We start from the raw sequence: 14,677 nt of genomic DNA on the forward strand, positions 1-14,677 counted from the left end.
TACAGTTTACAGTACAGAGACTCTACAGAGGGCAGTTCTTAGCACAAGCTAAGTTTCTTTTGTGTTGCTAAAGGGAATTTTACTTTGGCCCATTTGGAGGATTCTTGATGACTAGAAAGCCACCCCCTTCTCTTCTAGTTTGGGCCTAGGGTGGACCACAGCAAGACACAATTTTGGCATCACTTGGATAGCTCCCTGGGGCTGCGGTAACTTCCACAGGCATCTGCCCAGTCCAGTTTCAAAGCCGCTTTTGAATTGCAAGAGACGTATGTGTAAGTTAGACCCAAATCTGCTTCTTTATCCTCAGCTAAGTTTTAAACTGTAACTAGAAGACACATGATAAACTCAGGAAGGACCAACTCCAAAAATATTATGACTGAGAAATACTTTCTACTTCACCATACAAAATACCAAGAAACATAAGACACACATTTTCATGAGAAAAAAAAATACAAAAGACTTCCCACTAAAAATGAAAAAGAAAATGTCTGTCATTGTGAGAGTAGAAAGACTACAGAAACAGTTCTTGTGTTTGGTAGTTTGCCAATGAATCAGAAAGGGCTGGTAAAAATGCATTCATTGTGCAGAGCCCCCTCACTCTTGAAAAAAATCCTTTATTCACAGAGACAAGATTCTGCTCTCATATATAGCACGACAACTCCTGTTAAGTCAATGGGAGTTGACTTGCATTACGCAGAGGAGACTTTTGCCCAGATATCCAGCATTTGTTTACAGTAGGAAAGAGAGCCTCTAACTATTGTTGAAAACTATTTCATTGCTTATTTTTAATACAAAGGGCTTGAAGCAAGAAAAGCTCAATTTGCAGGAACTTTGTAACTATTAGGGTTTTTATCCATTTTATAACACGTGCAGTCAGAGTTAAGTTTCAGAATTTTTTTCATGGACAAGTAAAAGAGCTTCTTAATTAAAGCTGGTTTGAGAAGAGTTCATAAAAATAAGGTATCTGTCTTACTTGCTGAAACATTTTTCTCCCATTTTGAGCTAATACTTTGTAAACAGCAATTGAGTGAGGGACCACAGGCACTGTTACTGACGAGGTTTGTCTGCCAGAGACGAGTGAAGTACAAGGACTGAGGCAGAAAAAGGAGCTGGGCAAGACAGCTGGCATTAGCTGATGGGTAACTCTGGGATGGGAGCAGAAAGGGCAGGGGCAAATGGGAAGCCATTTGGAAGAGGGGCTAAAGAGGGAAGATGAAGAACATGAAAGGCAGGGTGAGGAGTTTGGGGCCAAAAATGAAGTTTAATGATGAAACTCACATTAGTTGTGAAGTGCTGCTGAAAGACATGGTCCCTCCTCTCCCTGTTCCACTGTCCTTTCCAACCCTGGTTGTGATTTTTAGCATTGGTGTTCATTTTACCCCATGATGACCTGATTCAGAGAGCTGAACTGAAAGAAAACAAATCACACAAGTTTAGTTCCCTGACTCGGCTCACAAGGGAGACCAGGGCAGACAGTAGGAGGAATGGGACTACCCCTTTCAGTAGCAGCCCACAATTAGACTGGCAGAACCACATCCTGAGTTCATCAGGGGACTCAGGCAGCAATCCAAGGAGAAAGCCAGCCCTGGCTAAGCCAGGAGGCTGAGGCTGAAATGAAGAGAGTCTATGAAGACAGAAAACTTGAAAAATTGATGTTGGAGGGAATGAAAGGCCTGGAGAAGTGAGGCAGGGTTTGGAAGGAAGGAGAGGGTAGAAAGCAATTGCAGGAGTCTCTGTCCTTGCTGGAGCACCATGTCCTGCCCCTGAAACTACCGTAGAAAATGCTAAATTTCACTATTCCTTTACCACCAAATTTTGCGATGCCAATTATGAGCCACTGTACATATGTCATTGCCTTCTGTTATCATAAAAGATGACAACTTATTACTCTTATCAGTGATCGAGGCATGCAACAGGCAAAAGTCTCTTGCAGTAATCTAATCTTATTGGTAAAAGCGGTGGTATCATAATAACATGATGGTCTCATAGTACTGACGTGTCTCTAGGCTGTTAAAAAATGGGAAAAGATAATTAAGCACAAAAACAACAAAGGAACTTTGAACACCTGTAAATTAGAAAAATCCTAGAATTACAGTTCATATAGGTTGGTTAATAAATGACTAAGGACAAGCAAGAAAGACTCATTATACAGCCAAACTTTTCCCCTAAAAGTTACACCTACAAAAACAAAAAGCTTCAGAAGACAAATTTTCATTTAAATTTTCCTGTTCTTTATCTGGTATGTCTGTTTAGATATCTATCACATGAAAGTGTTAAATTTTTTTCATTCAGTTTTCCTTCTGCATCTACATTTCCCTCCTGATGTAAATTTAGTCCATACAATGCTGCTAGTTTGTGCAGATGACTGTGAAATACAATAACTTGCCCCTCTAATTTACTTAAATGCTACTGAGAAGTTGTTCCGCGATGGGAACTAGTATTTTCAGTTTTCCCAGTCCAACTTTCTTCTCCCAGTCGAGTCACTGATTCCCTTAGTGATCTTGAACAAATCATTTGATTTAATTGTACCCGTATCAAGCCAGCTGGATAACTAAAGTAAAAAGCAGCTCTCCATTGAAAACCAAATGCTATGCCTAAACTGTGCCTTCTTGAGTAAACAAACACGGGTGAGACTAACACATTTTCCCTTGGGACCATTGTGAGGGAGTGAAGCATTCCAAATGCATTTCAAAACCTAGAAGATGGGTTCAACTTTGGTCTTGAAAGACATTTTTGCTAATCCAGTAATTAACATGCTGTTTTTGCATAGAATAAAGAAAGGATCTTAAATATTTAGAAGCATATTATCACAGTGTTTTTGAAAGAGTCACTATTTTTTAAAACATATTAATTTACTTGTTCACTTCAAACAGACTAGATCTCAACTGTTATGTTTTTAAAACTCTGGTGGCTTACTTAATGAATGCTTGTGACTCATAAGGCCTATTATTAGTCCTTCTGAGCATACATTAGCTAAAAAAAAAAGTTACAGCAAGCTAGCTTTTATGTACCGGTTAGCAGAAAGTTCACTGTATTATATAAACCATTGCCATGTAGTTCTCCTTTAACTGTTAAAAAATACATTGTAACCTACTTGTTTTGCATATGTTTCATTTTACTTCCTAATCCAAACAGTGTGTGTTACATACATACACTTTAGTGATGGTGGCATCAAGCTGAAGTCATAAAAATTTTTAACCAGCTTGTACATAGGAACAGCTCTTGACTAATATTATTCATCTGAGGTTATTTACTAACCCTTAGTGAAACTTTCTGCCACTCCATGAGCTAATTTGTTAAAAGACTAACCACCTTCATCTTTCATTAACCACAAATGATACTGAAGATGCTCAGCATTTTTTCAGTGAAGTTCTACATCCATCTGTTCTTGATAGATTCATTCGTAGGGAGTATTCCTATAGTAAGTACAATTGTGGAATGCCCACACAAAGTCACAAGGCCTACAAATTGAGATGTCAACTTCTTATGTTAAGCAGTCAATCTGTTTATTTGTATAATTTTGAAAGAGGAAGTTGGGAAAAAAAAAGAGAACTTTTGAAAATGGAAAATGACAGCATTTTTTTTCTAGTCTGAATGTGTGGGAATTCCACCATTGCTCTATTTTTGGTCTGACTTTTTTACAGCATTTTTTGTAAGATTATACTACCCTTACAGCAAATTATTAAATCATTTTAAACAAAATTATAACCTCTCTGCAACTGATTTTTGTTGATTTTTAACTAGCTGTGGTTTTGAAAGAGCAGTAGATACACTTTGTAGTCTATAAAATAGTTTTATAAACAAATACTATAAGAATAATACAAAAGAGGATCAGAGCTACATAGGTTCCATATGCCCATTTCTTTTGATTCTGCAGGCTCCTGCAGGTTTCATTCCCAGTAAATGCTACTGGATTTTCCCAAAAGTGGCACCAATAAAGGTTTTTAATTGTTTTTAAATTGTATTTTCCAATTTCTTTCACATTTGAACAAACACATACAACGGGCCTCCCTTTCCATTGCTCCCTAATCATAATACAATCTAAAAATGTTCATTTTACCTCCTACTGCCAGATGCAATCCTTTGAAAGAAAACTCTACTTCAACAAGTACACTTAACTGATTTCTATACACTTTAAGGGCAACAGTGGTTACTACCAGATGATGGTAAGATACAAGTTTTTAAAGACATAGTAGCTCAGCAAAAGTTTTTTTCAGATTCATATTGCAGATAAAAACAACAAAAATACATACTCAAGTGCTCACATAATAATTAAAACTGCTGTGTCTTCTCCCCATGCTGTTCCCCTGTGCAGGGGGAGATACTACCCATAACAGGAATGGGATACTTCCCGCACAGGAATGGAAGTATTTGAGTAGGAGGAGCAGGATTTAGTCCACTGAAAAACTGAAGGAAAAACCTGTCAAAATGTGGTCTGTTATAATCACAGAGCCTATGAGAAAATAAAACCTTAAACTACACCCCCCCCCCCCAAGTATTAAAAAATAGACTGAAATGTTCTACATCTTTTTTATTGCAGTTCTCTGCTGCTGTAATTGTAATGGGTACTTTGTTGTTATAATACTGTCAATCGTCATTTTTTATTTATTTGCTAAATTGTTTGCTAACAGAAGAAAGAGAAGATAATTTATAATAAAAGCCCATCTGTGTAGATTTGTGCAAACATAATTGCACATTCTAACATTCAGTCCAAAGACATATTGGTAATATCTAAGAGATGTATTTGTTAACATATTTGGGGCCTCAGAAATAAATTTTTTTTAATAATTCTGTAATACAAATAAACCAAAGTACTTACAGTCATCCTAAGGAGCAAATCTGGTTGCAATTTCTGGCAGAAATTACAGTGCAGTTTCCCTGTGTGGAAGATGACTTATGAAGCTGATGAAGGAACTGTACTTCATACATGCTGCGAAGACTAGTGCTGTGTTCTTAGCATTTGAACACGTACTAGAGCATAGTTGGTCACTGCATTGAACACACCTGTAGTGTTAAGGCTGCTGTAAAGCTACTATCCTTGCACTTCAGGTCAAGTTTACTGAAATTTGGCACACAGGAAAAGGTTGTTAACAGGGTTATTAAAGGTTATTAACCAATACTTGAGAGGAATGACCGCTGTTGCCCTGTGTAACTATAGCAGAAAAATACAGAGTTAATCACATTTAAAACACTGAAGTCACTGAAGAGGAAATCATTATTTGCATGGATTGTTTTGGAGGACAGCAGGCAATGAATTCATATTCTGTACAGCAGATTTCTCAAATCCATATATGTTGCCCAAAACAGTGTTCAAATAAAAACTACACCAGGAAATATTAAACGTCTGCCTTAAGTCTGACCATGAAATACAATTACATCTGTTTCCTCCCCTTCGGTAATTGTCAAGTGGTTGAGATGATCTCAGTGAGAGAAGATTTTTTGTTAGCATCCTAAGTCATTATGTCAATACCCACAGTGAAGTCTAGGTAGGGCAGCTATAATGTATGTCTTGTAAATATGCGTTCTGTATTTTAAAACATTCTTAGAAGGAGGCTTCATTTCAAATTTTCATATTAAAGTAGGCCTCTTCACTTAGTCATTAAGAATTCAGATTACCAAGATACAAACCCAGTTCATCTTACCTACACATGCTGATCTACATATACATACCCTTAAGTAAACTGGGAGACAAATAAGCCACAAATTGGAAACTCTGTATTTAGATGGGAGGAGGAATTGTTTATGTGGCATAAGGAACTGTTAGTAATTATTGTTTAAAAAGTGTTCTCGAACACAGACCTAAGAAATTCTGGATTTAGGGGAAGCCAGTGGGGATTCAGGTTTTGCCATTAGTGCCATATCTATAGTGGAAAGACACAAAACCTCATTTGCAATCCTCAGCTGTTAACTTTGATAAAGTTTTTATCTTTGTACATAAATCATAATTTAATTTGAATTTCCTGAATTTCATTTATTTACAAAGCTGTGAGTGTTCTATATTTATCATCGTCATTTTTCCATTTTAATTACATTTGAGGCAGATTTCTTATCTTGTGATTAACATGCAGGTGGAAAAAGAACAGTGAGGAGTTAATGATGGGACAAAGATTGTATTTCTTTTACTAATTTGCTTCTGGCTTATGCATAGATTCTACGTGTATATATTATCTAAATGGTATAGAGAGCAGAGTGGCAGACTACCCTTTCCCGTATTCTGGTTGCAGCCTTCTGAGGAGACGGGAGCTGCCTGGAGCAGCACTGACCTTTCTGGAGAAGCAGCTCTGGAGCAGAGGGTGGGGAGGGCAGGCAGAGGCACAGCTAGCAGGGAAGAGCAGGCAGGAAAGCTGAAACGAACAAAAGGGTTTGCTTGCAGCAGGGAAAAGGCTCAGAACAAGACCTAGAAATAAGGGCGCTTCTATAGGATCCCAGCGGAGAGCTGTGTAAATTAGGTACAGATTAGGAAGCTGCTGAAAGTTGCCCAAATGGAAGGCAGAATTAAGTGGAGGGATTCACCCTGTAAGGCACACTGGGCAGGAGGTTATTTGCAAACTTTTTAATTAGACTCCATTGATAAGCCTCAGCTTGCTCTGTAAAGAACTCTCTCGCTCTTGTTTGCTACTTTGTGTGCTAATACCATGTCATTATAGAGATAGGAAGCTTTTGGTTTCTTTCAGCATGTTCACTTTAAAAAAAGGCTGAGTAGGTCTACTTTAAAGCCTTTGGTGACTCAGGGGTCTGTCAGCTAAAAGCGATATATATAAAATACATTATATGAAAATTATACATATATGAATATGTAAATATAACGATCAGCTAAAAATGATAGGCGAGTTGTATGATTATATATATTCCTGACAAGAGAAAACTTCATTCCTGAAATTAATTTAGCCGTAATTCTTCAGCTGCTTTTTTTTCTTTTCTATTTTAGTATGTCCTCTGTTACTTGAGTTGTTCTTTAACAGCACAGTTTAGTAGCAGGAAAAACACAGCAAGGCTTATTTAAAATCTAAACACATTTTAAACATTTAAAATCTAATTCCCAACAAGAGATGTCTTGAATAGTCAAATATGATCTCCATTGTTAATCATACAGAAACTTTCCCTGTTTTTAATGCTAGAATTGCAAACTCTGAAAAAAATTAGAATATCTTATTTTCTAACTTGGTTTCTGTAATACCAACAAAGACAGAATCCCATTGTGACATACATACTCTGCTGTTTCCTAGACATATGATTTCCACTTCTCTTGGGTCAAACCATATACAACAAATCAGTTTCTAGATACAATTAGCTGATTAAGATTCCTATTAATTAAAAAATTCCTTCTTTCATATTACTCACTTTTCTAAGTTTGTATGCAGGTTGAGTCAAGTAGTGCTGGGTTTAGTACACTTCTTGTTTTGTTTTTAAACAACTTATTTCAGAATAAATCCTTTTGGTATCTGGAAACACGAAGTATTCCTTCACTAGAGCTCATGGCTGTTGCTCAAATAAGATGCACTATGTTTTTTCATATGGGTATGTGCAATCCTAAAGACATTTCCTACTGTACAGTTAAATTTTTTTTTCTAACTTTCTCTTTCATAAGACTTTTTCCTGCTCTAAAAAGGGTTGACATTAAGCAAAAAGTAAATAAAACTGCTGCTTTCTGAACTTGAAGCAGCAGAATAGCCTTAAAAAAAATCCTTAGGGTATCACTTAGAATTATACACGTAAGCATTTCTGACCACAGAGACTCTTGTAATAAAAAGATTTTTTTAAATGGAGTTCTACTGAGCACATATACTGTACTCTCAAGCTGTTCAAGTGTCTCCTGTGTCTTCCTCCCACTGCTTTGCTTCTTTAATGAAATAAAAGCCCTTTAAGTTGACAAAACCGTTAATGTTTTCACTAGAAACAGAAAACTATATAAAGGGCTATGCAGTAATCTTTAAATTGCACATTGAGCAGCTGAGAAATTGGTAGGTAAACCTTCCTTCTAGAGATGAATACACAAAACTTCACTGCAATTGGCTTAGTATGCATGGTTAAGTTAGATGGCATAGTTCTAGCTTGATGGTTGTAAGCTACGTAAGTGGTTTTCACTTATTGTTGGAAATTAATTTCTTCTAAACAGTCCAAATATTTTCATATCATCTAGGTGACTGAAAGATATATGTCAAAGTCTGAAACATTATTTCTTCATTCTCTTATTTATCAGTTCTGCCAGCAGAAGCATTAATTGCAGTCTGCTAGCTATATAAAGGAAAAAACCAAATTAATAGAGGATTGTTCGCTTGGTTTACTATAAATTAGAATGTATTTGTAAGGAAAAAAAAGATTCAGACAGCATTTCCTCTCTTGCTATTGTAAAAAAAAAAAAAAAAAATCATTGTTCATTTAAAATAATAGCTTTTACAGAATGAGTCTTTTTTTTTTTCCTTACCGGAAGATTGCAGGAACAAAACACAATTAATGCATTTGCTGCCATTCCTGATTAAAATGAAGATTTAAAGCCCTGTATATCCTGTCTTTAACTGATTGTAAAATGTTTATTTTTCAGATAATGTCAAGATCACGGTCATTTCAGAACAACAGTTTACTGTTTGGAGCAGTGGCTGTTTCATGTATCTCAGAATAACAAATTATCCCTGTGTCCATCTAGACAACAACTGGAAGATGTTTGCTAATACAACTCACTAATTACAACTTCCTCCCCTCAAAACTAATAATTTCCATTATTGCTTAATTTATAATTCTCAAATCAAAAACTTCCCCTCTACTTTAGTTCTAAACTAAGGACTAAACAGATACGTGTAGCTGATTAATCCCTCAATTAATTAGCCTTGCATAAATATGGTTGGGAAAAAAAGCCGAAGGGGTGCACAGGATTTATGCTCTGCTGCTACACAGAAGGTAATTCCATCACACGTCTGCTCTTGGGTTTATCAGCATAATAAAACCAAAAACCTTGCCGTATGGTACCCATGGCCAGCCTTTGACTTCAGACTGCCAAACATCTCCACCTTCTCCTTCTCACTGAAAAAATATATGCAAAATATCTAAGAACTTGTGCTCCACATCTACTTAGAGATTGCTCTGAAATCACTAGTATAAACATTAAGGATATGGTGTAAACTGCATCATAACTAACTCGACAGTTTTGAGGGAGGCCAAGTTTCAGAACTGATGCATTCAGTTCAATTCAAAGGAGTTCAGTTTCTTAAATTCGGTAAATCTCAGCATTTAAAAAAAAAAACAGAATATATGGAATCCTGAAAATCAGGGTCATATTTTATTCAATAGCAAAGGCATTTAAATAATGTTTGTGCAGCAGGAGATCAACATTCACAAAGCCAGCAAGTTTTGTGTACTTAGAGGAAAATTAGTAAAATTTAGTTAGAAACCATCCGAGGACACCCCATACCTGGAACTGTGTGTGTTTTCTGGTCCATATATGAATTTGAATGCGAATCAGTCCCTACATTAACTACAACAGATTCTTACAGTGTTGCCATTCTGCAGAGCCCGTTTCCCTCACTGCTGCTAGTTTCGCAGATGAAAAGGAGCTGTTTAAAGGTGAGGAAACTGTTTGTTGGCAGCAAAATAAACTAGCTTGGTAAGAGATCAGGAGGTTTCAATCTCTTGGCAAGAAATCAAAGTTTCCTTCCTTCCTTCCTTTGTTTAAAACACTTGATCCACTATTCTCTGTACAAGGCATATGGAAAATTCTGGAGATTATGCATTTCTTTATTCCTTTCCCTACCTGGAACCGGTGTAATGTAAGAGTCTTTAGAAGGACCAAATGTAAAAGTCCACATTTGGTTTTAGTTCTCATGAGTAGCAGATCCTGGATTAGGATTATGGATTAATGAATTACAGGACTTCTCATCCAGCATCTGTCACCACATTTTCATTCACATCAAAAAGAATACAGCATTTTGATTTAGTATTGACACAGAAAGATGGGGAGAGAAGCAAAAATGTGAGCTGCAAAAATGAGAAAAATCACCTTGGGGGGAATTCAGGAAAACCAGTATGTGAACACTTATCCATTGCTTGATTCTCATTATGGAATGTCTGGTACTAAGATGAAAGCATGAGAAACTACCGATTCTTAGGCTGTATCAGACAATGTATCATTATCAGATTATTTTAAGCAACATACAAAGTATCCTTACCATTTAGTACAGAGCACATTTTCCAATTTCTTCCTCTGTATAGGATGAAAAGATGCAGTTGTGCAATACAGCTATAGAAAATAGCTGCCCACATTTCTTAAGTGCTGAGAATATTGCTGCTTTTACTATTTATTAAATAAAACCAGACCTGAGTATCAACACATGCATAAATATCTAATCATTACACAGCCTTTTCACAGCCTCTCAGAGAGTTCATCCTTTTTAATGCAATACTTTAAACTTCATTTTTTTTAAGCAAGTGTGCTCTGACAGCTCATTAGTTTGATGCTAGGTTCCAGATTTCAGCACTATGATTTCTCACTTTCAGTATGTTAGCATGGGAAACCAAAAGTTTACATACTTGTACGTAGTGTTGGCAGCACAGCTTAGCTGTTTTAACCAAATATCCAGAATTAAGTCTTTGCCTTCACTCTGGGCAGCAAGATATTTAAATAGGTCTCCTCAAACCTTACTTAGTATTAGGATGAATATTTATTTCTATGTGGATGCTGATTAAAATAGCCTGCACCAGTGATAGTTTATTTACAGACAGGTACAGTAATTGTACTAAGGAACTGATGTGAGTTATAATCAGCCCCTCTTTGCTTAAGAAAATATTCCTTAAACTATAGCCTAATTTTCAATACATGTTGATTTCATATTTTTCATCTTTTTGGACACCAGTTAATTGCTGATCTCTCATTACATTTTCAAGGTAGCTCTGTTTTTACCAACTCCATCATGGTTTTGTGGTCAAAAATAGTCTCTTATCTGTTCACAGAAATGCATTAACATATCAAGTCCTAATGGCGGATAGTATAGAAGTCAGTCTAGAGTAAGGGAGGAAACAGATACCTTGAAAAGAACAAAAAGAAAAATTTCCTGTATTCACCAGAATAAACTTCTTTGCCTAATGACTGTTTTCAAATCAGCTTCATAGTTCTTGCACAATTAGGATAGAATAAAACAGATTTACAGGCTAGATACCATATTTGAGATTACTATTCTGTCAACTGTCCTTCTGCACGAGTTCAAGAGAGTTTCCTCCTGTTGTTCATGATATCCTGTTGGTATTATGTTTTGGGAATAGACGCAAAATTCTTTTGGGCTTGTTTGTGAATCAGGCATCTCTCTACAATTTGTTACAGAGGAACAGGCTAAATTGGTAATTGGTACTAGTGGTTCTTCTTTATGATCATGGTATTATTTTTACTGATAATGACAAAAATTATCCATACTTACTATGAATTTAATTCTTTCATACAAGGCAGTGTACAAACAGGAATGATTTAGGGCCTTCCCTGTTTGCTTTTGTTGCAGACATTATCTCACCGGTTCCACTCTGATCATCCCTTTCTACCAAGAAATAGCTCTACTGTCATTTGATCTAGAGAAGCAGTTCCTAACCGTTTGACTGAACTGACTCAACACATCATGCAACATGACTTCTTTTTCTCCACTTTCACATTACTAAAGCCACTTCTGACTTACATGCTGGTGATGTCAGAAGCAGGCTCAAACCCTCAGAAGCAACCACTATGGTGATACGCTCTGCTCTATGTCCCCCTGCAAAGTCCAGGATACCGGAACAATTTATCTCTCTGTAGTTCCATCAATGTTATTTCCATAGAATGACACGTAACTAAGCACTGCAGACTAGTAATGTAGTTAAAAGAAAGCTTTCACTGCTGTTCAAGAGGTGTTCAGTCAGTATAGTATATATTACTGTAGGAATGCTTGCAGACAGGATTGATTAATAACAAAGCTGTTCTTACTTGCAGTTGACCTTTTACCCCAGCGATTCAAAAGTCACAAGACATGTCTAGCACATCCCATGTCATACTTGCATCAAGTCTTGCAAAGCAAACATAACTGAACATTCCTCTACAATAGCTGTTTTTTTAAACAGTTACTCCACTATTGTGAACTGAACTACAAGTTATGACAACTGATATATCCATAGTCATCCCTTTGGCATTCTTTATAAAAACATGAATCACAGAAACATTCATGACGAGGAACTCCCATCATCAGGACATGTATACAGTGTGTCATTCAGCCTTGCTGTATCTTTCCACTCCGTAAAACATAACTATCAGAACAACTTGAATGAATCATATAGGCCAACATGTAGGTTTGGTAAAGAACAACTCTGATAAAACACATGTCAAAATTAATTAGTTACGTTTAGCTTCAAGTAATGCTTGTGTACAGAAGAAAAATGAAAATTTTCTTTCTTCATAAGTCATTCTACCAAACATTGCAGTAGCACCATGTTGGTGTACATTAATTAGAAAACAAAGCACTTGTAAGAAATTGGCCTACTAACAAAGCTCAGACATTGAAAAGCAGAGTTGGTCAACAGGAAAGGGAGGAATTAACCACTGCAGCTGCCCCAAAGTTGTCAGAGGAAAAGGAATAGAACTAACACATCCAGAAGCCTGGTCAAAGAGACTCGTGTTTTCATCCCATGTTGCCCCTTCCCCCGCCAAAGCCTTTCACCACTTGGAGTAACGCTTGACTGAAATGGTGTTGACAGCTATTCTTTATGACACCTTTTGTCAGTCCAAGCTACAGAATTAACATTAAGTTTCCCTGAAAGTTAAAGTGGCTTCATTCAGCATCGTGCCAACCTTCTGGAGGTGACAGAAGAGGGTACAGATGTGGACTAAATGTGAGAACAGTATACTATGTCATATAAAGGAAATGAACTCAAGAGAATGGTGTGAATGGTGCTATCTACAGATGTCACCAGATGTATTTTCCCATGGATGCAAGTTCTTGCATTTTAACAGACACTGTGACACCCCCCTGTGTTCTTGCTTGTCTTCTTTTCCAGGCAAGAGATGCCTAAAAGTTTTCCACTCCCTTATGAATGCTAAGTATTTATTCACACTTTTGCAAATGTGGAGGACTAACTGGTAAGAACTTTATACTAGCTGTGCTCAGGTTCAGACAGTTACATAAATCAGAGAAATACCAAACAATGATATCCTAAGAAACATTAATCTTTTGGTCTATTTTTTAAATTAAATACTAGATTTAGAGTTACTTGCTGTAATAATGCAATGTCTAATTATAAAAAGTCATATGCTTAATTGAATTTGTTTTCAGTTTCTGTCCATGCATTCCTTAATGTGTCTACGAAGCTCCCTAAGGCTACCATAATGCAAAGTTGAAAATGTACTCCCTAAGCCACAACGATCATAGATGACCATAATATTACAAGTGATAGGTCTCACACTATAAAAAGCCAGTTATTTCTGCTACTCACAGATTTCAAAATTGGTGTGTTTGTCACTTGGGAAAAATGTATGCTTTGCTTTTAGCAGAAGTCCTAGAACCGGTAGGTTTTTCAGTGCTTCTGTGGTGCTATGAGCCATAGTTGCCAAGATCTTAATTCTTAAATTAAATCCTATTATAGAGAAAAAACACTGCACATAATGAAAATAAATTTTTACAATTCATTACTGCATAAATAGATTAAAGGAATTTAAATCTTTTGGTATTAAAAATCTAATGATAAAAAGATACAAATGGTTATCATAGCATAAAAGAAGCAATTTATACTTTTTAAGGTAAATTACACGAGCATACTTACTTATCTTAATCAGAGAAGTGGACATTCAGATCAGAAAAATGTTACAAATGTATCATTAAAAGCTGTAAAAGCAACAATATTTTAAATACAGTATTACAAGCATTTTAGTTCTAAAAAACAATGCTAATATTAAAAGTATATAAAACCATGCATCGCTCTATAGCTACACTGCATAATTACAGGCATCTGCTCTAGCTAGAAATCTCACCTTAGTTCCATTTTGCTTTCTGTATTGACATTTGTTTAAGGCTGAAGAATTAAGTATCTCAAGTATTATGTTTGCTAAGAGGCTCTTAACATAAAGTTGCCTTCCCTAATACAGATGCTACTCGATAGCCTGGAAATTGCACACAAGTTCCAATTACTAAATTTATTTCATACTGGAATAGAAAAGTGAACTACTTGCTGCAACACAAGGTGTTTATTGACTAAAGGAGCCTTTGCCATGATACAACTGAAGGTACACAGCTAGAGCTTTATTGCCACTGATAAATAATGTCTATGAACAATGATTTCGTTAGGTTAATACTAAACCTCATATTGTCTCTTTGTGCTCAGTAAAATTGGTGCGGTAATGGTAAGGGTAACAGGGATGGTATCAAAGAAAATTTGGACTTGAGATACAATGGAAAGCTTTTCCTTTCATACCCTCTCAGTGCCAGCAGACTTTCTTCAGTGTTGTCCAGAACAATTATGTTCTTTAAAGAATAGATTTCAAGCCATTACAAATCTCACATTTCAGCCTTCTTCAGTTAAAATTAGCACGTAGTTCTAAGAGCAGTACTAAGTAAAACAGGGCAGGAAAGCCAGCACTGCTAGTACAATCACTGCAGAGTGGCCAGGGCACTCAGTAACCTTTCAGAGATGGCATTTAATGCAATAGAGTTCACAATTCAGTTTTTTAGATTAGATTAAC

Source organism: Aquila chrysaetos, chromosome 10 (genome assembly GCF_900496995.4).
Source record: "Aquila chrysaetos chrysaetos chromosome 10, bAquChr1.4, whole genome shotgun sequence".
In the NCBI taxonomy this organism is placed as follows: Eukaryota; Metazoa; Chordata; class Aves; order Accipitriformes; family Accipitridae; genus Aquila; species Aquila chrysaetos.